The following is a 22,822-nucleotide window of genomic DNA, read 5'->3' as shown; positions in this document are numbered from 1 at the left end:
AGATGAATTCCTATTAGAGAATAATTGACCGACAAAGAGCTTGAAATTTGATACGGAACCTACGGGAGCCAAGTGACAAATTCAGTGCATTTCAGCATGTTGTCAATGAATCCCTGATCAACGTTTCTTTTTTTTTGCTTTTTTTTTCCTGTTGTCACATGCATTGTGGTACTGATTTGCTATATGTCCTGTTTCCTACTATCCATTCGAGATAGCACTGTACCAGAAATATAATTTTTATTTTCTAATAAGTCTTAATTTAGAGGGTAGTAGTGTAAACCAGGAACACAGGTAAAAATGTAAGCAATTACTTTTTAAAAATGCGGAAGAGAGAGAGAGGGAGAGAGAGAGAGAGGAGAGAGGGAGAGAGAGAGGAGAGAGAGAGGGAGAGGGAGAGAGAAGGAGAGAGAGGGAGAGAGAGAGGAGAGAGGGAGAGAGAGAGGAGAGAGAGGGAGGGAGAGGGAGAGAGAGGGAGAGAGAGAGAGAGGAGAGAGGGAGAGATAGAGGAGAGAGAGGGAGGGAGAGAGAGAGAGGGGAGAGAGGGAGAGAGAGGGAGAGAGAGGAGAGAGGGAGAGAGAAGGAGAGAGAGAGAGAGAGAGAGAGAGAGAGGGAGAGAGATGATGCTTATCTGGTTCTATGTCACATGTACTATTTAATATTATGCATTTGCACTTTAGCACTTTATTTCTGTATACTTCGTGATACAATTCCACTTGTTTCTTAATGAGCTATGCTCCCTATTTAAACCTTGTGATTACTATGATGTTATGCTTAAAAAGGTCCTCAATGTGAGGGTGAAACGTTTCACCGAGATGTGGTGGTGAAAAAAACATTTTGATATTTTTTGGAGTCCTGCTTCTTCGTCCATTCTTTGTATATATATATATATATATATATATATATATATATATATATATATATATATATATATATATATATATATATATATATATATATATTTATGGCAAAGAGTAGAAAAAGTAACAGCACCAGGACTTCAGGATGGATCGAAAAATGTTGGTTTAATCACCACAAAGTGATCTCATGATGCAAACTACAATTCTGGGCAGTTGCGTGCAAGGAAGACCTAGCAGATCTAGACAGGTTTTAAAAGTAGTCAAAGAAACAAGGGTGTAACTGGACTGTAGCATAATTTTTTGGGGGGAAAAATATTTTGGGCGTGACCTAATTACTATGTAAAAATTTTTTTATAACAAGATCAGTGTAATAATCACTTTTTATGCAGGCCAGTAACCATAACTATAGGACATCCATCAAGTTTAGAGGAAAGAAGGTGTCAATATCAATATAGGAGGCTTTTTAACCTGTAAGAGCAGTGAGACTGTGAAACGCTAACACAAGATATTTTGATGGTTAATTTAAAGGGGCTCAAATGCCTTTTTTTTTTTATATTTAATATCACTAGTTATTTATAGTAGGAACCTTGAGATGGACAACCCATTGAGGGATTTATTTTAATTCCCATAAAGTCAGCAAATCATTTTTCTCCCAACCTGAGGACAATTGCCAACTACCTCCTAGCAGTATTCTTTTGTTTTTCTCCGGATCAATACTGCATAATAATAGCTTGAAATAGATAGATTTGTGTCTCTTTTTAACCTTTTAACTATGTAACTATGTTCTTGCAAAAAAAGCATTTCATGTTTCACTATACTGTGCAACAGCTGGAGCCATTATGAGAATACAAGGTTATTTGTGATTTTAGAGAATTCCTTGTAATTATTTTTTCCCCCCAGAGTTACAAATTTAAAAATATTTGCCCCAAATCAACTATATGAGCTAGGTGCTCTCAATTTGCTTTAACTCTGATTTTTATAACTACTGAAAATGATATTGCAGTCTGGTCAGTCATCGTCCCATCAGTGTCAAGTTGTAACTAGATACAGATGGTCTCTTATCTTCTGAGTTAAAATATACAAGTAAGAAAATACATAAATACATACAAAATGAAAAGAAAGATAAAATGTATAGAAAACTGTTAAGGAAATACATACCATAAAGACTATCCCTGCTATTTCTCTATTGCCCATGATTTGAGCAGGTTGTCTCCACCAGTATCCACAAGCACCACAACATTACGTGCATATTTTGTTGCGGAAATGCTGCAGATACGCTGCGGAAAATCGGCAACTTTTCCATTTCATGTGAGTCCAGCCGATCCGATCCTGTTCTTGGCACTAAATACACAGCTTCGGCACTTCTTTGTTAAATAAATATCATGTTTCTTTACAAGCCAACATTACTTTCTGTTACATTTTCATCTGCTAATCTAAACAATTACTTTTATTACCTAAGTATAAGCAGATGATGCTTCCTGATCATGGATGTGTTACATAGTTAGAAATTAATCTGAACTATGTAACCTGAAATAAAATGATATGGTCACGATCTTAAAGGGATTACTAGGACACATTTGCAATGTATAGTCAAATATTTTATTTGGACTGGAGGGTTGCTTTAGGATTCACATCTGGGAAAAGCATAAATATTAACATATTTTTATTTCTTCCAATACCTACAATCTAAAATACAGGATTAATGGGGTTTTCCCATAAACAACATTTATCACCTGTCCTCAGGATAGGTGATGAATGTTTTATCGCTGGGGACCTGATTTCTGGAACCCCCAATGATCAAGAGAACACGGATTCCTGAGTCGCCTGTGTGAATGACAAAACACAATTTGTCTACAAGGCAACTAACCCTATATTCCACACTACTAACAGAAGGTATTGAATTGTTCTATTCTCATAATTCCTAATAATGAAAATAACCTTTATTAAAGGCACGTAGCCTATATTCAAAAAATAACCCATGAGCCTAGAAACGTTATCACTCATATAGATGTAGTCAGTCTCTGCTAACAGACGTAGAATTAATAAACTGTCTATACGAGAGGGAGGCGTCTGCTATGCCAGAATTGATTCTGAGCTGATGGTATGTTAAAAACATTCAACAAAGTCCTCCTGTGTGAATGTGTGCATGCGTGACCATTGCTCTATTCACTATTTATGGGACTGAGGAAGATAGCCGAGTACAACACATGGCTATCTAAGTCAATTTACTACTTTTACAAAATAAAACAATCTTGTTAAAAAAAATATATTTGTGTCGTCATATTCTGAGAACCATAATTTTTTTATTTTTACGTCGGTGGAGCTGGGTAAAGGGCTTTGTTTTTTGGGGGAAAGCTGTAGTTTTTGTGACCATTTCGTGGAAAATTCAACTTTTTTAACACTTATTATTCTATTTTTGGAAACGCAAGGTAACAGCAATTCTGGTGTTTCTGTTTTGTTTTACGGCGTTCACCATGCGGGATAAATAACAATAAATTGCAATATTTTGTATCGTTATGGATGTGCAATACCAATTATGTTTCTTTTTTATTGTTTACATTATCTTACGTAAAAAATGGGAAAGGTTTTTTTTCAGCTTTTATTTTTTTTTATATATTCTTAAACTTTATTTAAACAGATTTTTAAATTGTTGTCCAATAAACTGCAATTCTTATGCCACAGTTGCTATTGACCATGGCATCTAAGTTGTTAAATGGCAGGGATCAAAGTTATCTCCATCCATTAATGTGAGGTGTCAGCTGTAATATACAGCTCACAACAGTACTGTATAGAGGGGTCTTAGCTCCTGAGCTGGCTCCATACTTCCCCCTACCAACAAGTACGTACATGTAAGACTATAGTTCTAACTTTTTAATTTTTAAAGACAATCTATCATGGTTTTATGTTTAATAGCAAATATTTCCTGAAAAATGCAATATTATATAATGAAAATAATATAAAATATTATGATAAGGAAAAAAATTACTTGTTTGGTGTCTGTGGGAGCTGAGGAACAAAACGGTCCCCATCATCTATGTTTAGGTGTAGCACTAGGAATGATTTAAAAAAAAAATGGATTAGCATTTGGAGTGATGATTCTTTATAGATGGGGTTGCACAGGGTATATCCAATGTAAGATATGAAAGGGCAGGTTTTTTTTCTAGTCCTTCTCCTCATTGAGTAAAGGAGGTGATGTTATATTATTGCTTTATTATACAGTATATGTGAAATACGCATTAACAGTAAAACGCTTGATGTCGTTTTCTTTCTCTATACTGTTTTTTTAAATTTTTTAGAATGATAGTAAAGTCAATACAAATGGAACAATACAGTGACCAAAAAAAAGGTAAGGCGGGATTCACACGACCGGGTCGTTCCCGAGCCCGAGTGTCGGCCGGTAAAATCGGCCATTTTGCCCGGCCGGTTTGCATTAAGTTTTGCATCAGTGCCGGGCCGGACAGATCCGGACAGTGACATCAGCGGCAACTCCTGAAGGGGAATCCCCATGTGTTCGGGGATTCCGCTTCAGGAGTTTCCCCTGATGTCACTGCCCAGATATGGACAGAGACATCAAGCGCTCTGTCCAGGAGCTGAATCCCCGAAAACACGGGGATTCCGCTCCTTCAAGGAGCTAAAGTGGCATCGCTACAGTAGTAGCAGCCGCAGCAGCTGCTAGCGGCGCCATCGAAGATGTCGCCGGGCCAGGGTGCTTTTAAAACAAGCAGGGGAAGGGAGCAGCGCAGCGCTCCCTTCCACCTGCTGTACACCCAGGCCCTGCCACACAGTGTACAGCGATGCCATTCGTCCGAATGGCATCAACTCCTCCTCCTCACATGCACTCTGCACTGTGAGGAGGAGGAGATAGAGCGCAAGCGCCGGAAAACCCGGCCATCACTCGGGACACATCCCGGTGATGGCCGTGTAATACCCGGCCCCATAGACTTCTATGGGAGCCGGGCGACCGGGTACCCGGCCGAAGATAGAGCATGTCCTATTTTTTGACGGCCGGTTTTCCCGGCCGTCAAAAAATCGGTCGTGTGAATAGCCCCATTAGGGGTCTATTATTCCTAATGCAGCTGGGTGCCGGCCGATTAATGAACGGCCGGCACCCGGCCGGGAAACCCTGCCGTGTGAATGAGGCCTTAGACAATTCAAAACTATATTATATTTTAGATTCCTCAAAGTAGCAACCCTTTGCTTTGATAACAGCTTGACACACTCTCTCAACCAGCTTCATGAGGTAACCACCAAAACTGCTTTTCCAACAATCTTGAAGAAGTTCCCATGTATGTTAAGCAGTAAATAACTTATTTTTATATGGTTCCTTTTAAAACATTAGATTAGTTATTATATACACGTAGTCAAACTCCTCCATACCCACCAAAGACAAAACAATTGGGATGTTAAAATGACTTGAATATTGGTGTATAGTTGGGTTAATCTGTGGCAATAAATTTCATATAGTTTAAAAATCTTATAATAACCGTATATAGCAAAAATATTTGTTTACTGCCTGGAATAATACAAGTTGTTAACTGACTTATTTCTATGATATTGTAACACTGACCTATCCTGATAGGGTATGAAATATCATATCACTGATGTTCGCCTCTCTTCACCTCTTTCATTCACATTTATGATCCTAAATCAACAGACAAAATATCTGTTTATTATAATTCTTTGGATAATTCTAAGATGAATTTGTAACATTAGCTCCACCACCTTGGCATTGACAATTAGGCCTAACAAAGTGCTCATGCAAATCATTGACTCGTCTGTCTACTTCAGGAGAGGCCAGGTCCTCCAGAGCAAGAAACGCTCTTCGTAACCGCTCTCCACTCTGGCCAAAAGTTGAGGTCCCTGAGCAGAAGATTTCCCGGTATTAACTCAGAATTCCCCAGTAGGGGATATGAACATTGTTCTGTGTCTAATTTGTGGCTGTGTGTACGGTGTGTACTTATGTCCTCACCTTAGTGGTTTCCCCAGGAGGAGATCTTTTTCTTCTTCCTGTATAAACAGTTATTTCAGGTTACAGTGACTACCAGTAAATACTCTGCAGTCATGCATATAATATTATTCCAGCCTTGTTAGATGTTCTCTTTACTTTCCTGCTCCATACAACCCAGACCATAATGACGACTTCTCCTGCTGAGTGCAGAGTTCACTGCCCCGTCATCTTCGGCCAGGGGCGTAGCTAGAGGCTCATGGGCCCCGATGCAAAAATTCTTACTGGGCCCCCCCCCCCCGCAAACTTCTCATGGCCGACGGTCCGCTTTCAGCTGCATCGCTGGGTCTCCTAAGTGACCCAACAATGCAGCACTAGCAGCCGGGGGCGTCACTAAGGCTGGGTTCACACACTATTTACGGACGTAATTAGGGCGTTTTAGCATTGAATTACGTCCGAAAATGCGGCTCAAAAGCGTCGGCAAACATCTGCCCATTCATTTGAATGGGTCTTACGATGTTCTGTGCCGACGGTCATTTTTTTTTACGCGTCGCTGTCAAAAGGCGGCGCGTAAAAAAGTGCCTGTCACTTCTTCAGACGTAAATGGAGCCGTTTTCCATGGACTCCATGGAAAACCAGCTTCAGTTACTTCCGTAATGGACGCAGCAAAAGACGCCTCCACATGCCATTACGGCTGAAATTACGGTGCTGTTTTCTCCTGAAAACAGCACAGTAATTTCAGCCGTAACGGACGCTGCCGTGTGAACATACCCTCAGGGCTTAAAATGTCGGGTAATAGCCCCAATACATATGTGTCCGCCCAAAAAAAAAGTGTGTATATGAGACAGCATAGCATATCTATAGCACTACGACCCTATAAACTATGGATAGGATTAGATACAGTGGCTGAGCAGACAGTATCACACATGATAGGATTAGATACAGTGGCTCAGAAGGCAGTATCACACATGATAGGATTAGATACACAGCTCAGCAGACAGTATCACACATGATAGGATTAGATACAGTGGCCCAGCACAGTATCACACATGATAGGATTAGATACAGTGGCTCAGCAGACAGTACCACACATGATAGGATTAGATACAGTGGCTCAGCAGACAGTACCACACATGATAGGATTAGATACAGTGGCTCAGCAGACAGTATCACACATGATAGGATTAGATACAGTGGCTCAGCAGACAGTACCACACATGATAGGATTAGATACAGTGGCTCAGCAGACAGTATCACACATGATAGGATTAGATACAGTGGCTCAGCAGACAGTATCACACATGATCGGATTAGATATAGGGCCCAGCAGACAGTATCATACATGATTGGATTAGATACACAGCTCAGCAGACTGTATCACACATGATAGGATTAGATACAGGGCCCAGCTCGCTGACATTGCGGCTCCAGCGCTGGACCCAGGATAGGTAAGAATAATAATTTTGCTTCTTTATGTGTTACTGATTATTTTTGTGTTTGTGTTTTTTTTACAGGTTCGGTTGTTGGACTTCGGATTTGAGGACTTCAATGACGGCGTTTTTTTTATTCTCAATAAAATGGTTAATGAGGGTTGTGTTTTTTTATTTCAATAAAATATTTTTTCTATGTGCTTGTATCTTTTTAAACTTTATTACTACCGCCTTAGTAATGGCCGCTGGCTGATTGACAACCTCCATTACTAAGGCGAGGCTTAATGTTAGCAGGTGCAGAGGCTACACTAACCCCCATTATTACCCCGGTACCCACCGCCACCAGGGGTACTGGGAAGAGCCGGGTACAAACCAGTACCCGACCATCTGTAGTGACGGGCAGGCACCGGGGTGGCCGCAGGCTGGTAGTATTAGGCTGGGGAAGGCCAAAAACAGTGGCCCTCCCACCCTTGTAATGCTGCCTGCTGCTGCTGTGTTGTATCTGGCTGGTTATGAAAATTGGGGGGGACCCGACATCGTTCTTTCCAATTATTTTTTATTTTAAATGACGTGGGGTCCCTCCCATTTTCATAACCAGCCAGATACAATAAAGCAGCAGCAGGCAGCATTACCAGGATGGGAAGGGCCACTGTTTTTGACCTTTCCCCTCCTGATAATACCAGCCTGCGGCCACCCCAGTGGCCAACCATCACTACAGATGGTCAAGTACTGGATGGTACCCGGCTCTTCCCAGCACCCCTGGTGGTGGTGGGTAACGGGGTAATAATGGGGGTTAGTGTTAGCCTCTGTACCTGCTAACACTAAGCCCCGCCTTAGCAATGGATGCTGTCAATCAGCCGGCGGCCATTACTAAGGCGGTAGTAATATAGTTTAAAAAAAAACCACAAAGACATAGAAAAAATATTTTATTGAAATAAAAAAAAAAAACCCACACAACCCTCATTAACCATTTTATTAATAAAAAAAAAAGCTGTCATCGAAGTAGTCCTGGAATCCGCCGTAGTCCAACGACCGAACCTGTAAGAAAACACACAAAAAATGATTAGTAACACATGTGTTAGGGTATGTGCACACACACTAATTACGTCCGTAATTGACGGACGTATTTCGGCCGCAAGTACTGGACCAAACACAGTGCAGGGAGCCGGGCTCCTAGCATCATACTTATGTACGACGCTAGGAGTCCCTGCCTCGCTGCCGGACAACTGTCCCGTACTGAAAACATGTTTACAGTATGGGACAGTTGTCCTGCAGCGAGCCAGGGACTCCTAGCATCGTACATAAGTATAATGCTAGGAGCCCGGCTCCCTGCACTGTGTTCGGTCCGGTACTTGCGGCCGAAATACGTCCGTCAATTACGGACATAATTAGTGTCTGTGCACATACCCTAAGGCTTAGATACAGGGCCCATGTGTGATACTGTCTGTGGGACCCTGTATCTAAGCCTACCACAAGGTAGGCTTAGATACAGGGTCCAGCAGACAGTAATCTTATACAGTATAAGATTAGTGTGTGTGCTGGGGCCCTGTATCTAAACCTACAGTGTGGTAGGCTTAGATACAGGGCCCAGCAGACAGGATCACGCATGGGCCATGTATCTAAGCCTACCATGTGATTGGCTTAGATACAGGGCCCAGCAGACAGGATCACACAATCTGTGATCCTGTCTCATGGGCCCCCTAAACCTGATACATCGTAGGCTTAGGGGTTGTGCAGTCCCTAAACATTGATGGCCTATCCACAGGATAGGCCATCAATAGCTGATGTGTCGCCCGGGACCCGCAAATCAGCTGTTTTGAAGGGGCCGCAGCACTCGTACGAGAGCTGCCTCCCCTTCATTTCACTACTCGCTCACACTGTGAATCGCCGACACCGATTCACAGTGTGACCGGAATGAAGTGACAGGAATGAAGGGGAGCAGCTCTCGTACGAGTGCTGCGGCCCCTTCAAAACAGCTGATTGGCGGGTCCCGGGAGTCAGACCCCGCCAGTCAGGGCTAACCTTACCTTCCTCTTCCTCTTCGGCCGCGGCGGGAGTTCTGTAGTCTCGATGCTGTGCGCGGCGGCATAGCGCTGTGACGTCATGCGCTGCGCACAGCGCTTGACGTCAGGACCTCCGCTGCGATCCGGAACCAGGAAGGTAAGTAAAGTATGTTACTATAGTAACAGGGGCCCGCGGCCCGAGTTACTATAGTAACTTTTTATTGATGTGGTGCGGGGGGCCGTGGGCCCCCCTGGCTTCGGGGCCCGGTCGCAATTGCGACCGCTGCGACCCCTATAGCTACGCCAGTGTCTTCGGCCTCTCGCTTCTGCAGTCCATCTGCAGCCTCTATAGCAACACAAATAAATTCAGACTACCAGACCAGACCCCTTTTTTTAATTCAGATGCTAAACCAGAGCCCAAAATTAATTCAGACCCAGCCCTATATAAATTGAGAGCCCCCCCCCCAAGCAGACCTCCATACAAATTCATACCTCAGACCAGAGCCCTAAAATAATCAGACCTCAGACCAGAACACTAAATTTATTAGACCTTAGACCAGCCCCCCTAAATTAATCAGACCCCAGCCCAGACCCCTTAAATAATCAAATCCCAGAACAGACCCCTAAATTTATCAGACCCCAGACCAGATTCCTTAACCCCTTAAATAAACAGACACCAGACTATACCCTAAATTTGTTAGACCCCAAATGAGACCACTTAATTAATCAGACCTTTAAATTTATCAAACCCTAGACCAGACCCCCTATATTTATCAGACCCCAGACCAGACGGCCTACATTTTTAACCTATTGCACTCAAAACTGCGGTGCTCATAGCAGAAGAGGAGCAAGTAGGGTAAGTATGTCTCCTGGAGTCCTGGCTCTCGTCTCATTTTACAGAGGGTATAGTGTGGAGTGAGTTTCTAACTGGCTGTCACTGCTTTTCAGCTGCCCATCGCTCCCTTCTATGGGCAGCTGAATAGCAGTACTTAAACAGGGGGCATTATTGGGAATGGGGACCCTGGGCAATTGTGCAGTTTGCCCACACCTAAAGACGGTCCTGGCTGCAAGGCTTTTAAAATAGCTCTTGACTAGATGCAATTTTGCTGGAGCGCGCTCTTCTCTTCTTCACTAGTCATTTTGCTGCAGACACAAGTAATACCCACCATATCAACTTCTCAGTGTTGCAATAATTCAAATACATTCTGAGTGTAAAGGATCTGCCAGGCACAGCTTCGGGGTTAACTCCCAGAACTAATCAGTCAGCACCTGAGAATACATCCCTGAGACTGACTCCTGCTTCCACCATTCAGGCTGGCAGGCTTAGGAGTGGGAGAGCCTATCGTAACCTGGCCAGACTCAGCTAGCTCCCGCCCTCGGTCTATTTAAGCCTGCACTTCCTGTCCCTCGGTGCTTGTTATTGCTTGTGTTTCCCTCCTTGTGGTTTCCTGGCCCAGCTACAGCTCCTGCTATTTTTGATCCTGCTCCATACAGACCCTGGCTTACCGACTACTCTTCTGCTTTTCGTTTTGTACCTCGCACACTCCTGGCTTGACTCGGCTCGTTCACCACTCTGGTTGCTCACGGTGTTGCCGTGGGCAACGGCCCCTTTTCCTTGCTTGTGTTCCTTTGTATGTTTGTCGTGTTTGTCGTGCACTTACTGAGTGCAGGGACCGCCGCCCAGTTGTACCCCGTCGCCTAGGGCGGGTCGTTGCAAGTAGGCAGGGTCAGAGTGGCGGGTAGATTAGGGCTCACTTGTCCGTCTCCCTACCCCTGCCATTACATAATAACAAGCCCATACCTAGTCTACCCCTGGTCCCTGACACCACTATGGATCCCCGTGAGACCCTGGCTCAGCAAATGCAGGGTCTCTCCCTACAGGTCCAGGCCCTGGCTCAGAGGGTCAACCAGCCTGATGCTACCCTGGTAGTTCCCCTCACCGCACCTCTTGAACCCCACCTCAAGTTGCCCGACCGGTTCTCAGGGGACCGGAGGGCTTTTCTCTCCTTTCGGGAGAGTTGTAGGCTTTACTTTCGTTTAAAGCCTCATTCCTCAGGTTCTGAGAGCCAGCGGGTGGGTATAATTATGTCCCGGCTCCAGGAAGGGCCCCAAGAGTGGGCCTTCTCCTTGGCTCCTGATGCCCCTGAACTTTCCTCCGTTGATTGTTTCTTTTCTGCTCTCGGACTTATTTATGACGAGACTGACAGGACTGCCTTTGCCGAGAGTCAGCTGGTGACCTTAAGTCAGGGTAAGAGACCTGTTGAGGAGTATTGCTCTGACTTTTGGAAGTGGTGCGTAGCTTCTCGGTGGAATGACCCTGCCTTAAGGTGCCAGTTTAGGTTGGGTCTGTCGAATGCCCTGAAAGACCTGCTAGTTAGCTATCCCTCTTCTGACTCCCTAGACCAGGTTATGGCTTTAGCGATACGACTTGACCGACGTCTCAGGGAACGACAACGTGAACGTTTATGTGTTTTCTCCTCCGACTCCCCCATGATGCCTCCCGAAGCTCCGTTGCTTCGTTCCTCCCCGAAAGATTCAGAGATACCTATGCAACTCGGGGCCTCCGTGTCCCCCCAACAACGTAGAGAATTCCGCAGGAAGAATGGTCTCTGCTTCTACTGTGGGGACGACAAGCATCAAGTGAACAACTGTCCTAAGCGTAAGATTGCAGCCAGAGAACTTCCGCGTCTAAGTGATCATCGGGGAGGTCACTTGGGCGCACAGGTATTTCCCGTAAATATGAAACGTACTAAGATCTTGCTTCCCTTTCAGGTCTCTTTTGGTGGTAGGTCTGCTACCGGCAGTGCCTTCGTGGATTCAGGGTCCTCTACTAATATCATGTCTGTGGAATTTGCTATGTCTCTTGCTATGCCTCTGATTGATTTGCCTAAACCTGTCCCGGTAGTGGGTATCGACTCCACTCCTCTTGCTAATGGTTATTTTACACAGCATACCCCTGTTTTTGAACTCCTTGTTGGCTCCATGCATTTGGAGCAATGCTCTGTACCGTTGATGCAGGGATTATCGTACGATTTGGTTCTAGGTCTTCCCTGGTTGCAGTTGCATAATCCTACGTTTGACTGGAATACTGGGGAGCTAACCAAATTGGGTAATGAATGTTGTACGTCATGTTTTTCTGTTAATTCTATTTCTCCCCCTAAGGAGGCGAATACGCTACCAGAGTTTGTTCAGGACTTCGCTGATGTTTTCTCTAGGGAGGCCTCCGAAGTGTTACCTCCTCATAGAGAATACGATTGCGCTATCGAATTGGTACCAGGAGCTAAGCTTCCTAAGGGTAGGATATTTAATCTTTCTTGTCCCGAACGTGAAGCTATGAGAGTGTATATCCAGGAATCCCTGGCCAAGGGTTACATTCGTCCCTCTTCTTCTCCGGTAGGTGCTGGCTTCTTCTTCGTGGGGAAGAAGGATGGTGGTCTTAGGCCATGCATTGACTACCGTAGCCTGAATAAGGTCACGGTAAGGAACCAGTATCCCCTTCCTTTGATTCCTGATCTCTTTAATCAGGTTCAGGGGGCCCAATGGTTTTCTAAATTGGATCTACAGGGGGCGTATAACCTTATTCGCATCAAAGAGGGGGATGAGTGGAAGACTGCGTTTAACACGCCCGAAGGCCATTTCGAATACCTCGTCATGCCCTTTGGGTTGTGTAATGCCCCTGCGGTCTTCCAGAATTTCATAAATGAGATTTTGAGAAATTACCTGGGGATTTTTCTGGTAGTGTACCTTGATGACATACTGGTGTTTTCCAAGGACTGGTCCTCCCACATTGAGCATGTCAGGAAGGTGCTCCAGGTCCTTCGGGAAAATAAACTGTTTGCCAAAACCGAAAAATGTGTGTTTGGGGTACAGGAGATTCCATTTTTGGGTCAAATCCTCACTCCTCATGAATTTCGCATGGACCCCGCCAAGTTTCAGGCTGTGGCGGAATGGGTCCAACCTGCCTCCCTGAAGGCGTTACAGTGTTTTTTGGGGTTCGCTAATTATTACAGGAGATTTATTGCTAACTTCTCGGTCATCGCTAAGCCCCTTACGGACCTCACTCGCAAAGGTGCTGATCTCCTCCACTGGCCTCCTGAGGCTGTCCAGGCTTTTGAGGTCCTTAAGAAGTGCTTTGTCTCGGCCCCGGTGCTGGTTCAGCCCAACCAAATGGAGCCATTTATCGTGGAAGTTGACGCATCTGAGGTGGGAGTGGGGGCTGTCTTGTCCCAGGGTACCAGGTCCCTCACCCATCTCCGCCCCTGTGCCTACTTCTCCAGGAAGTTTTCGCCAACTGAAAGTAACTATGATATTGGCAACCGCGAACTCTTAGCCATTAAATGGGCATTTGAAGAGTGGCGCCACTTCCTGGAGGGGGCTAGGCACCAGGTAACGGTCCTTACCGACCACAAGAATCTGGTTTTCCTAGAATCTGCCCGGAGGCTAAACCCGAGACAAGCTCGATGGGCGTTATTTTTTACCAGATTCAATTTTTTGGTTACCTATAGGGCTGGGTCTAAAAATATTAAGGCTGATGCACTGTCGCGTAGCTTCATGGCCAGCCCTCCTTCGGAGGAAGATCCTCCTTGTATTTTGCCTCCAGGTATAATCATTTCCTCGATCGATTCTGATTTAGTCTCTGATATTGCTGCTGATCAAGGTGCAGCTCCCGGGAACCTTCCTGAGAACAAGCTGTTTGTTCCCCTGCAATTCCGGCTAAGGGTACTTAGGGAAAATCATGACTCCGCACTATCTGGCCATCCAGGCACCCTGGGTACCAAACACCTCATTACCAGAAATTATTGGTGGCCTGGGTTGCCTAAAGACGTTAAGGCCTACGTCGCCGCTTGTGAGGTTTGTGCTAGGTCCAAGACTCCCAGGTCCCGACCAGCGGGCTTACTGCGTTCGTTGCCCATTCCCCAGAGACCTTGGACACATATCTCCATGGATTTTATCACCGATTTGCCTCCATCCCAAGGCAAGTCGGTGGTGTGGGTGGTGGTGGACCGCTTCAGTAAGATGTGCCACTTTGTGCCCCTCAAGAAACTACCCAACGCCAAAACGTTGGCTACCTTGTTTGTCAAACACATCCTGCGTCTCCATGGGGTCCCTGTCAATATTGTTTCGGACAGAGGGGTACAATTTGTTTCAATGTTTTGGAGAGCCTTCTGTATGAAGTTGGGGATTGATCTGTCCTTCTCCTCTGCCTTCCATCCTGAAACCAATGGCCAAACGGAGAGGACTAATCAATCTCTAGAACAATACTTAAGGTGTTTTGTCTCTGACTGTCAATTTGATTGGGTCTCTTTCATTCCCCTCGCCGAATTTTCCCTTAATAACCGGGTCAGTAACTCGTCAGGGGTCTCTCCTTTTTTTTGTAATTTTGGGTTTAATCCACGGTTCTCCTCCGTTTCACCTGGTAGTTCCAACAATCCCGAGGTAGAGGTCGTTCATCGGGAACTGTGCACAGTCTGGGCCCAGGTTCAGAAAAACCTAGAGGTGTCCCAGAGCGTACAAAAAACTCAGGCTGATAAAAAACGTTCTGCTAACCCCCTGTTTATGGTCGGGGATCTGGTGTGGTTGTCGTCTAGGAACTTGCGTCTCAAGGTTCCGTCCAAGAAGTTTGCTCCCCGGTTTATTGGGCCATATAAGGTCATTGAGGTCCTCAATCCTGTCTCCTTCCGGCTGGAGTTACCCCCGTCTTTTCGGATACACGACGTGTTTCATGCCTCGCTCCTCAAACGCTGCTCCCCGTCCTTGGCTCCCTCGAGGAGACCTCCTGTTCCCATCCTCACCCCGGAGGGGGTGGAATTCGAGGTGGCCAGGATTGTGGACAGCAAGATGGTCCAAGGCTCCCTCCAGTACCTGGTCCATTGGAGAGGATACGGGCCCGAGGAGAGGACTTGGGTACCCGCCCGGGATGTTCACGCTGGGGTATTGGTCAGGAGGTTCCACCTGCGTTTCCCCAGTAAGCCAGGTCCACTTAGAAAGGGTCCGGTGGCCCCTCATAAAAGGGGGGGTACTGTAAAGGATCTGCCAGGCACAGCTTCGGGGTTAACTCCCAGAACTAATCAGTCAGCACCTGAGAATACATCCCTGAGACTGACTCCTGCTTCCACCATTCAGGCTGGCAGGCTTAGGAGTGGGAGAGCCTATCGTAACCTGGCCAGACTCAGCTAGCTCCCGCCCTCGGTCTATTTAAGCCTGCACTTCCTGTCCCTCGGTGCTTGTTATTGCTTGTGTTTCCCTCCTTGTGGTTTCCTGGCCCAGCTACAGCTCCTGCTATTTTTGATCCTGCTCCATACAGACCCTGGCTTACCGACTACTCTTCTGCTTTTCGTTTTGTACCTCGCACACTCCTGGCTTGACTCGGCTCGTTCACCACTCTGGTTGCTCACGGTGTTGCCGTGGGCAACGGCCCCTTTTCCTTGCTTGTGTTCCTTTGTATGTTTGTCGTGTTTGTCGTGCACTTACTGAGCGCAGGGACCGCCGCCCAGTTGTACCCCGTCGCCTAGGGCGGGTCGTTGCAAGTAGGCAGGGTCAGAGTGGCGGGTAGATTAGGGCTCACTTGTCCGTCTCCCTACCCCCTGCCATTACACTGAGAGATACAACCTCATTTGACATTTCAAAGTTGAAGATGACTTTACATTTTCTTTAAATAAATAAATACACCACTCCTTGGTGAAGTTACCTAGAACATACAGTATATGCAGAAGTTTTAAGAATATGGAGCTACCTATATGAGCGAATTAAATTACCACACTTGGCCTTATAAAAATGAAAGATAACAGTAGTCATATATGGCCATGAAAAGTGTGTCCCAAATTACATACAGATTATTTAAAGAGGTCAACCTATATATATATATATATATATATATATATATATATATATATATATGTATATATATATATCCAAAAAGAAAGTTCAGCAGCACTCCAAAGATCCAAGTAAAAAAGTGAAGTTTATTGAGCCAACATGGCAATGCAACGTTTCCGTCCCACCTTGGGACCTTTCTCAAGCATAGTGATACATACAGGTTCAGTGATTTATATAGTGTGTATACAATCAGTGTCATCAATCTCATTAAAATAATGAGGTTGATATATACATCTCAAAATAACGTGATACAACAAAGAAAGAGTATCGAAACGACATCAATCGATACAAATAGTGAAAACAATACGTTGATGTTAAAAACAACATAAAACATACATTTCTTATGCAAGAAAACAGAACATTCTTTAAATCGCAATATTCACCAGCTGGGTGAGATTCAGAGACTGCACGACCACTTGACCAATCAGAACGCAGATATTGTTGTAAGACGTATAACACTTGTCATTCACAGCCAGAATCTGTCCAGCTCCACTGCGCATGCGTCGGATCAGTCCGGACCGGATATGACGTCTCGCTGTAGTAACTAGGATACCGATCGTTGGTAAACAAAAGTACTCGTAATATTCAATAGTATGTGGTCGATCCGTATAACCCAGAAATGACACATTGCTTCAAGCATTTAAACATATCGATCCTCCGAAAAGGCCATAACATACAGTGCAGATAGAAAATATGAATTAACTAAAAGAATCTATTGCTCTTCTTGTCTTTATACAGCACCAACCGGGTAAATATACCCAAATATAAATCCTACATGCGACTAGGCTATTTACCGCACATCTTAATTACGGTGACAGAAACTCATTCATAAATATATAAAAATTAACAGATAGAATCCACACGAGGAAGACGGGATCCCGACCACAGTCCGTGGGCGGCGGTCTCCGTCAATCAGGTTCATGGAAAGAAACGCACACAACATCGTGTGCGCGGTCCCAACCATATCACCTATAACCCGTGTAACGGACTCACTAGATTAAAAATAATAAACATAAATATAAAAAGGAGAGAAAAGATGTGCCGTAAATATCACCCAGCCATGGGAAAGAAAGAAACTAATGAAAAATCTAATATGCTGAAAAACAGACACATTGAGCAAGAGAACATTTCAACCACTTTTCAATCGGAGATATCGCTAATATTGGTTATCGTAATATCAATAAAGTTGATCTGAAGTGGTCCTGCAGTCCCATGTTTATCTATAATAGAAAAATGATTATTAAAAATATGTCAAAAATTTTTTATATATGTATCACACATTTTGCACATATTTATATGGAGGAGAACATCACCAGAAGTCAAGACACAACAGGAGGTAATGGTCTCAAGAAGCAACTCTGGCTACATTAAATTCAACGTTAAGACCATTAGGTCGCAAGGTATTCAATTGGAAAATCCATTGAAGTTCACATTTATGAAGTGCCCTATGTCGATCACCCCCCTTATAGGATACAGGGATATGGTCAAGGATCATAAATTTAAGATCTTTTTCAGTATGGCCATGATCAGTAAAATGTTTTGCAACAGGTAAGTCACATTTCTTTTTTCTAATTGAGTACCGATGGTTATTCAATCTTGTTTTAAAATCACATGTAGTTTCCCCTACATACAAAAGATGGCAGGGGCACCAAAGTACATAAATGACCCAGTCTGTATCACAAGTTACATGATGTTTAATCTTAAATAACTTATGTGTCACAGGATGATCAAAAGTATTACCCCTCTGCATAAGATTGCAATTAATGCATCTATGGCATGGGAAATTACCTGGTCTTAAAGCCTTTAATAGCGCTTGTGTCCCTTTTAACTGTTGTTCACCAACTCTGGTTCTAACAAGATTGTCCCGTAGATTCTTAGATCTACGGTAAGACATTAAGGGTGGATTGTTTAGTTCACAAATATGATTATAGCTATTTTTGATAATAGGCCAATGTCTATTCAAAATGCTAGATATATTGCCACTCAACACATTATATGTAGATATAAATGGTAATCTTTTGCTTTTAATGTGTTTATACGGTTTAGTCAATGTTTCCCTCGGAATACTCTTAATCCTCATCTTGTGAGCATGTAATAAATGTTTAGGGTATCCCCTTTGTACAAAATTAGCGATCATGAGATCTAGGGACATATCTAAATCATTCGGATCATCTACAATCCGTTTTGCTCTCATCATCTGACTCAATGGCAGGGACCGTATCATGTTCTTAGGGTGACAGCTCTCAAACTGTAAAAGGGTATTACGATCTGTATCTTTCGTATATAGCTTAGTAGTTAGGACATTATCCCTCAGTATTACATTGACATCCAAAAACTGTACCATTTCATTAGAATAGGTCATAGTAAATTGGATATTTTGATCAATCTGATTCAGAAACTGGTGAAAAGACTCCAAGTTTGCTACAGTATCCGTCCAGATGAGGAAGACATCGTCTATGTATCTCCACCACCCCAGTACATGAGTGAAGTGGTGGGACACATAGACGCATGCCTCCTCCATCATGTCCATGAAAATATTAGCGTAGGTAGGGGCCATATTGGACCCCATCGCCGTCCCCTTCAATTGGATGTAAAATTTGTCGTTGAACATGAAGTAATTATTAGTCAAAATAAGTTCTAGGAGAGACATGATGAATTCCCTACACGGGTTATCATAGTCAGAATCCATTAGTTTACGTCTCACTGCCTCCATACCTCTATCATGTCCTATAGAGGTATAGAGGGAGACAACATCAAAAGACACCAGCAGAGCCCCTGCTGGAGGTTTTATCTGTTTTAATTTCTGAAGGAAATCTGTGGTGTCCCTAATATAGGATCTAGTGTCTATTGCAAATTGTCTCAATGCCTTATCTACAAAAATCGAGATATTATTTAAAAGGGAACCCCTACCAGATACAATCGGGCGACCTGGCGGATTCACTAATCCCTTGTGAATCTTGGGAAGTAAATAAAGACAAGGAGTGTTTGGATGATCTATAAGCAAGAAGGTATATAATGCAGAGTCGATAATACCCTCATCAACTGCTAATGTCAGAAAATTACTTATCTTTTTCTCAATATCACACCTAGGGTCAGTTCTTAATAATTTGTAAATATCTGTATCACTCAACTGTCTATGAGCTTCCAACAAATATGTTGCGGTATCCATAACCACGACCGCACCCCCTTTGTCAGCGGGTTTGATGGTGAGGTCGTGGTTATGGATCAACTCATGCATAGCCGTCATTTCTGCAGTAGTGACATTAGGGTGATTAAGACAATCATGGTTCTGTACACGTAATTTAGACAGATCTTTCTTGACTAACTCCACATATGTTTCAATAGAATTCGATATCACAGGCGGCTGAAAGCCACTCTTATTAAATAAACCAAAGTCTTTAAGACAAATTGGTTTAGGTTCAGTCTCCACTATATTGTCGTGGGGCTTAGAGTCAAACCACACTTTCAGTTTAATTGATCTAATAAAATTATATAAATCAAGTTCTAATTGAAACCAATCTAGACGTTGACTCGGACAGAAAGACAAGCCCCTGGCTAACAATTGCAATTGTGCATCAGACAATATATGGGAAGAAATATTTACCACGGTTTCACTACATTCATTTTTTGGTTGTTGTACACAGTCCTCTGATTCACTTGACGCTGCTGCTTTTGTGAGCGGGTTCTTCCTTCCTCGGTTTCTTTTATGTCCAGCCCTCCTGGTGGGTTTTGACTTCTGTGCTCCATCCTTGTTCCTCCTAAAAAATCATTGGTCTGATTATCATATCGGTATTGACCATTTTCCTTGAGTCGATGTTCCTGATATCGATTTTCTCCACTGATGTAATTCTTAAGACCACGTCCTCTTTGTTCCCTCCTTGGTGGATCCATCACTCGATCATAAGCCCGGTCCCATGTAAATATTTGACCTGTTTTATAATCAAGTTGATCTCTGTACCATTTGCGTTTTTTGACTTCCTCTGTTTCAGCTTGTGTTTTAGAGAGAGTGACCTGCAGTTTTTCCATGTGCAATCCAAATTCCTCAATAGACATAAGGGTACGTAATATATCACTCAATTCTTGAACTTTTTTCTTTAAGTTAATTTGGTCTCGATGTAGGAAATCCATGTTTAATAATATCGTATCAAGAGCGTAATTATTTGATAGTTGCTCATATTTAGATCTAAATTCTTCATGTTGTACATGCATAGTAGGTTTCATCTGTGGGCGCATCCCACGTGGAACCATTTTATTCTTATAATACTGACCAAGTGTTAATAAATGTAAATCGACATTGATCAATTTCTTGGACTCAAACTCCAAATTCCGCTTAACATCCGGTAATGAGGGTGTACTCAAAAAGGACACATCACCTTCTGCTCCGTTCAGAATCCTGGCGATATCCTCCTCCGTAAAAACAACAGCAGTGTTGGCAGACGATATTTCATTATTAACATCATTTCGTTCCATTGTGAAAACAATTTAGTAAATTCCAAAAATAGGTGCCAGCTGATAGGATCCAATACACACCAGTAGAAAAAACGGCAGCACTCTGATTCAATATATAGATTCCAGTAATACAGGGTGCCAGCTGATAGTCCCGATCCAAAGACCATACGTATATCCAAAAAGAAAGTTCAGCAGCACTCCAAAGATCCAAGTAAAAAAGTGAAGTTTATTGAGCCAACATGGCAATGCAACGTTTCCGTCCCACCTTGGGACCTTTCTCAAGCATAGTGATACATACAGGTTCAGTGATTTATATAGTGTGTATACAATCAGTGTCATCAATCTCATTAAAATAATGAGGTTGATATATACATCTCAAAATAACGTGATACAACAAAGAAAGAGTATCGAAACGACATCAATCGATACAAATAGTGAAAACAATACGTTGATGTTAAAAACAACATAAAACATACATTTCTTATGCAAGAAAACAGAACATTCTTTAAATCGCAATATTCACCAGCTGGGTGAGATTCAGAGACTGCACGACCACTTGACCAATCAGAACGCAGATATTGTTGTAAGACGTATAACACTTGTCATTCACAGCCAGAATCTGTCCAGCTCCACTGCGCATGCGTCGGATCAGTCCGGACCGGATATGACGTCTCGCTGTAGTAACTAGGATACCGATCGTTGGTAAACAAAAGTACTCGTAATATTCAATAGTATGTGGTCGATCCGTATAACCCAGAAATGACACATTGCTTCAAGCATTTAAACATATCGATCCTCCGAAAAGGCCATAACATACAGTGCAGATAGAAAATATGAATTAACTAAAAGAATCTATTGCTCTTCTTGTCTTTATACAGCACCAACCGGGTAAATATACCCATATATAAATCCTACATGCGACTAGGCTATTTACCGCACATCTTAATTACGGTGACAGAAACTCATTCATAAATATATAAAAATTAACAGATAGAATCCACACGAGGAAGACGGGATCCCGACCACAGTCCGTGGGCGGCGGTCTCCGTCAATCAGGTTCATGGAAAGAAACGCACACAACATCGTGTGCGCGGTCCCAACCATATCACCTATAACCCGTGTAACGGACTCACTAGATTAAAAATAATAAACATAAATATAAAAAGGAGAGAAAAGATGTGCCGTAAATATCACCCAGCCATGGGAAAGAAAGAAACTAATGAAAAATCTAATATGCTGAAAAACAGACACATTGAGCAAGAGAACATTTCAACCACTTTTCAATCGGAGATATCGCTAATATTGGTTATCGTAATATCAATAAAGTTGATCTGAAGTGGTCCTGCAGTCCCATGTTTATCTATAATAGAAAAATGATTATTAAAAATATGTCAAAAATTTTTTATATATGTATCACACATTTTGCACATATTTATATGGAGGAGAACATCACCAGAAGTCAAGACACAACAGGAGGTAATGGTCTCAAGAAGCAACTCTGGCTACATTAAATTCAACGTTAAGACCATTAGGTCGCAAGGTATTCAATTGGAAAATCCATTGAAGTTCACATTTATGAAGTGCCCTATGTCGATCACCCCCCTTATAGGATACAGGGATATGGTCAAGGATCATAAATTTAATGTCATCATGTCTCTCCTAGAACTTATTTTGACTAATAATTACTTCATGTTCAACGACAAATTTTACATCCAATTGAAGGGGACGGCGATGGGGTCCAATATGGCCCCTACCTACGCTAATATTTTCATGGACATGATGGAGGAGGCATGCGTCTATGTGTCCCACCACTTCACTCATGTACTGGGGTGGTGGAGATACATAGACGATGTCTTCCTCATCTGGACGGATACTGTAGCAAACTTGGAGTCTTTTCACCAGTTTCTGAATCAGATTGATCAAAATATCCAATTTACTATGACCTATTCTAATGAAATGGTACAGTTTTTGGATGTCAATGTAATACTGAGGGATAATGTCCTAACTACTAAGCTATATACGAAAGATACAGATCGTAATACCCTTTTACAGTTTGAGAGCTGTCACCCTAAGAACATGATACGGTCCCTGCCATTGAGTCAGATGATGAGAGCAAAACGGATTGTAGATGATCCGAATGATTTAGATATGTCCCTAGATCTCATGATCGCTAATTTTGTACAAAGGGGATACCCTAAACATTTATTACATGCTCACAAGATGAGGATTAAGAGTATTCCGAGGGAAACATTGACTAAACCG

This window comes from Rhinoderma darwinii, chromosome 2 (assembly GCF_050947455.1).
Source record: "Rhinoderma darwinii isolate aRhiDar2 chromosome 2, aRhiDar2.hap1, whole genome shotgun sequence".
NCBI classification, from domain to species: Eukaryota; Metazoa; Chordata; class Amphibia; order Anura; family Rhinodermatidae; genus Rhinoderma; species Rhinoderma darwinii.
The sequence above is the reverse complement of the archived record's forward strand: the minus strand, read 5'-3'. Positions refer to the sequence as shown.